This window comes from Manis javanica, chromosome X, assembly GCF_040802235.1.
Source record: "Manis javanica isolate MJ-LG chromosome X, MJ_LKY, whole genome shotgun sequence".
In the NCBI taxonomy this organism is placed as follows: domain Eukaryota; kingdom Metazoa; phylum Chordata; class Mammalia; order Pholidota; family Manidae; genus Manis; species Manis javanica.
The window spans coordinates 100,543,405-100,548,770 of NC_133174.1; the positions used below are offsets into that span (position 1 = coordinate 100,543,405).

The 5,366-nt window shown below is 39.9% G+C and overlaps 1 long non-coding RNA gene across 1 annotated transcript; it reads left to right on the top strand.

Moving 5' to 3' along the window:
* Positions 1-4,224: 4,224 nt before the first annotated feature.
* LOC118967099 (uncharacterized) lies at positions 4,225-5,064 on the top strand. Its single transcript, XR_005053904.2, has 3 exons — positions 4,225-4,578; positions 4,659-4,722; positions 4,831-5,064. It is a non-coding gene; the product is annotated as an uncharacterized lncRNA (long non-coding RNA).
* Positions 5,065-5,366: the final 302 nt, after the last annotated feature.

Below are 5,366 nucleotides of genomic sequence, written 5' to 3' on the forward strand. Positions count from 1 at the left end.
GTCATCAGGGAAATGCAAACTAAAGCAATGAGGTACCATTTAACACCCATCAGATTGGCTAAAAATTACCTGAATATGGAGAGATGGGGCTTCACACTCTGTGGGTAACAGTGAAAATTTGTGAAACTAATTTGGAGCATAATTTAGTGATATCTAGTGAAGTTGAAGATGTATGTCAACTAAGGGCTTGCAATTTCACCTCCTCACCTCTCATACTATGTAGTAGATAGAGATGGTCCAAAACTGATATACCAAGAAATTGGGTTAGATATAAGCATATTCTCTACCCCAGGGTTTTGTAAACTTTCAAAATGAATACAAACCACCTGTCAGTCTTGTTAAAATTCAAATTCTTATTCAGCAAGTCTGAAATGGGGCCCAAGATTCTGCATTTCTAAGACACTCCCAGGTGATGCCCATGTTGCTAATAGGAAAGCTTTATTTTGAGTAGATAAAGCATAGATTGCAAACTCAAATACCTGGAAAGGCCATGCCTGTAGCAAAGGTATAATGCTGATTAGGTGGAGACCACAGTGTACTAGAGTGCCAGCCTTGAAAGAGAGAGCAGCTACTATCCAGCTCAGGCTGCACAATACAGGTTCAGAGGTTCCAATTCTCAAGAAAGCCTGGAATTATGGTTTTATATGAAATATACCAATTTTAAGATGGTAACAACTATGTAAGGGGGAAAAGAAAACACTATGTAAGCTAAACAAAATACATCTTTGGGTAAGATGTGACCCACTGGCCTTCAGTGTGTGATCTCTGATCTAGATGTAAGATGGTAAGCAACAGGAAACCTGAAATCAAACTGTTGAGAGGTTGCCACTGGTATGTGGACGTGGAATGGAGAGGGGAGATGCAGGAGACTATTACTTCTCATCATAAGATCATTTGTACTGTTTGGTCTATTTGTACATAGGCATAACTTTGATTTTTTTAATGTTTTAAAAATAGTTCTGATTAAATGTACAGTTGTTCCATATTTGCTTTGTCCACTTTAGCTATGATTTAGTTTGAGCATAATTAGGAACATATCATCTAATTATGATGTTGCTCTGATAGCAATCCATTAACCTACTTACAATGATCCTTCTATTATGTGACTTCTAGGAATACAGCACAGTAATAAGTAAAGATGACCTCAAACAAGGGTGCAAAATTAATTAAATTGCATCAACAGCCTTCTCAAGGGTCTCATAATTAGCCAGTAGTTCAGGAAACAAAGAATCTAGGATCCCAAGGCTCTATGGTCACAGAGGTCATCTTGTCCAACATGCCACCTAATACTTGTAGTCAATATTTTATTAACTTATATTGCTCTATGTTCCTTACTTCTCCTTTCATATCACGTAAGGTGTAGAATACTAAGTCTAAGTCTTAAAATACTTTGGGTTAGCAATAGCAATTATAAGAATAGGAGCAATATCAAATATGATGCCTAACATTTTTTGTACACTTAAAATGTGCCAGGCATTGTGTCCGATACTTGATGTACATCATCTCATTTGATCCTAGGAAAACCAAATGATAGCTCCCTACAAATGACCTCTTAGTTACAAAAGGAAACAGCAATGCTACATTGAGAAATCTCACGGACATCACTTTTCAAGTGATCAAAGTTAACACTACCAATATTGGGACAATCTGACATCATGTGCCTGTTAACATGATGTACTGAGAAGGGCACAACATAACATCAGTGGTATCTTTGCCCAAAATATATAATCTCAATTTAATCATGATAAAACAAACAGACAACCCGAATTGAGAGACATTCCACAAAATAACTGATCTGGGCTTTTCAAATATGTCAATGTCATGAAAACACAAAGAGTGAGGAACTCTTACAGATTTCAGGAGATTAATAAGACATGACAACTAAATTCAATATATCTTCCTGTTTCAAATCCTGAACTGGGAAAAAATAGGAATAAAGGACAATATTCATAAAAATGACAAATTTGAATATGTGTTATAGATTAGATAATAGTACTGTATTAATTTTAAATTTCCTGATTTAGGTAAATGTACTGTAGTTATGTGAGAGAATGACCTTCTTGTTAGAAAATATGCATTGGACAATTTAAGGTTAAAGGAGAATGATGTCTCTAATTTGCTCACAAATCATTTGGGGAAGCATGTGTGTGTGTGTGTGTGTGTGTGTGTGTGTGTGTGTGTGTGTGTGTATGTACAGCATATGTGTGTGTGTGATCAATGTACAGCTCCATGAATATACTAAAAACCACCTTAAAGGGGGAATTTTTTTGTGTGTGTGAATTATATCTCAGTAAAGCTATTTTAAAAAAATGCCAATGTCTAAATTCCTTCTCAGAAATTGCCTTAGGCTTTTATTCCCTTCTCCATGCCTCATTAATCACCTTCCTTGTCTGCTCCACCATCTCTGATTATGTGCTTTTGTTCTTGTTCTCCAGCTTCCCTCTTGAATTTGAAGCCACCTTATATTTAGACAGTGCATCCACAATTGGTTGAGTGATGGACATACAACCCATGGCCGGTCAGTACCAACAAAACTCAAGTTAGGGATTTCCATTGCTCCACCAGGGAAGGGAATGCCACTGCTGGATTAGGCATTGTGAGGCTGAAGGCACCAGGGGGTCTCCAGTAAGAGCCTAAAAATGGAAACCAACCTTGATGAAGTGTCTCTGATGGATCCTGGTGAAATAATTTGAACTCTGGATGAAAGCATGCATATGGTTGGCTCTACCCCTAAACATTGAAGCTTATAGTGAGCTGTAAATTGCCTGTTTTGGGATCTTTTGGTTTGTTTGTTTTTGGTTACTTGAAATAGAAGAATCCTAAATGCTATGGGCTGTTTTTTCTGGTTCCCAACTCGGTCAGCACTTGATTTCAGATCTTCGCCCCTCACAGGACCCTGTCTATTAGGCATACTGTGAAAGGTTCCAGCCTCTCCAAAGAGGGACATCAGACAGTTCCTATACCGCAACCCATGTAAACTGGACTCTCATGTAAAACACAAATCAATGGGCAGCAAACAGTTGTTACCCCTTAACTGAAAATGTGGAAGGAAAATGGTGACAGTACAATGTAGAAGGCTGTTACTAGAATCTATGAGAGCCAGAACCAAGAGAGTGCCTGTAAATGTGTGACTTGAGGTTTGGAAACATGTAAAACGTCAATCAAAGTAGTAATCTCAGAGAAAACAAGATGAAATGTTTCTGTAACTAAGTAACCTGAAGCCTAAATATATAGTCTACTGCACCTAGTCTCAGGATTGGCACATAGCAGGGTCATTAATTATTTGAGTGAATGAATGAATCTGTATGAATAAAAGGGTCAGCACACTACAGGGAAATCTAAGGAGCCTGAGGCAAGCAGTTATCCCCTATGGGAAGTCCAGGGAAGAAGGTAGTTTACATAGCTATAGGTATAGTTAGGAACATGGATGTGGATGTGGATAGAGACAATAGAGATGCAGACAGATCTGGCTTTGTGTGCTTGGGTAATGTACATGAGCTACTAGACTACAGACCCACTCACAGTGTGGGAACCCGACCTTCAAATTTGCTGGGTTGAGTAAGATAAATTTCAGCTACTGTGGCATCTTAGCAACCAGTCAAGTGGCTTTTATGTAGTGGTAACTTCTGCATTTGTCATGAGCTGAGCTAGGCTTAGCTCTGCAACTATTTAACCTAAGCACGAAACAGTGAAGAAGGCAAGATGTTTAAATAGAAACTGTGGTAGGTAATTGGTGTATGTAATTTTTAAGGTATGATTCTTGTTTCTACAAGCTGACATTGGGAGCAGTTGAAAGAGGATTGGGTGAGAGTATTGCTAGTGCAAAAATAGCTCTAGGCCCTTTGTAGCACGAAGAGAAGGTCCAGAGGGCCCTCCCACATCTCCACTGGGAACACCGCAGTCACATAGCCATGTTTCTTGTTCTAGATAAAAACACATTCCAGATAAAAAACAAAGAGAATTTCTCTGTTTCTAATCCTAGTAGGTCAATGCCAGAAGTTGCTTTTGCTCTTTTGTGTGGTTATGCTTTCTTATCAAAGGAAAACACAGAGGCCTCATTGAGTTCTCTCCTCACTCATAACTAGAGAAAGGGAGTGTAATCCCTCGATTTATTGTTTTTTGTTCCTTTTTTTGATCAAGCCAGCAAAAAACGTTCAGAGAGAAAGGACACTATATAAATAATTAGCACATTCCAAGATAATGTTGCACATATATATAATACATTAGAAAGCTTAGAAAGGGACTGGAATTCAGAGTAGGACTGCGCATTTCGTGAATCTGTAAAACAGAAACTCTCTATAGTTCTGCTTACATAGAATGCATGAAGAATGGGTTGTACTGGCTAATAGAATGAGGCCCCCAGCCCAGATGGATTTTCCACATGCAAAGAATCAGCAATCAGCAAGGGAGACCTAAATGCTGACACCATACTGAACTGAACAGAATCTCTTTAACCATTAATGAAGAGGTTGTGTTCCCAATTCATGTAGACTCTCTGGATCACTGGTGTGTGCACCAATTCCTCTGCACAGAACAAAAGAGAATGTTTGAGAGGAAACTCTGACAGAGCATTTCCAGGTAAGAGTCTGCTCAGACTGGCACCCAGGGCCTCCTGGTCAGGCTCACTTAGATGATGCTTTCTTTCTCTGATTTTACAGGCACAACTGCAGCTGTTTTTTCACCTATGGTTTGATCTCCTGAGACTACCCAAAGCATCAAAAGGTATTAACAGTAGTAAAGTCTATACGTGACCCTTAACCAATGTGTCTATATCCCTTAGGTGCAAATGGGATATTTATCCAAATATCTGTGTTGTTGTTGTTTCTCCAGGGTTGTCCTCTGCTTTCAAAGCACACAGTACTGATAGGGAAGGCTGCTGAAGATCAACAATCGTGTGTCACATCTGTATTTTGAGGTCACTGCAAGTTTACGTACTACTGACCTAGGAGGGGAGCATTTTGTGGGAGGTTGTGATGGATTTAGCCCTCCACCAGTGAGCCACCTGCCAATGAGAACAGCTGTCTCACACCCTCCCCTTGTTCATGGCCTCCCCAATCTGCTCTCTTCCTAAACTGCTTCAGGTATCCTTGATGAGACACACACACCCCCAGGCCCGGGGCTTGATACTCTCCTTCCAGAAGGAACTTTCTGCTGCCTTGACTACAACTCATATTTGCCTCTTTGATGACTTCAGCTCTCTCTGCTCCAGGTGAATGCTTTACCTGATCCAGAAACAAAAGCAAAGCAAAGCAGAAGCAGGAGGAAATATGGAAAAAGACATTTTGGCTCACGTGGAACCTCAGATGACCCAAGCAAGCAACCCAGACCCAGCTGCACAGTCTGCAGGAGCCCTGCATGCAGGTCAG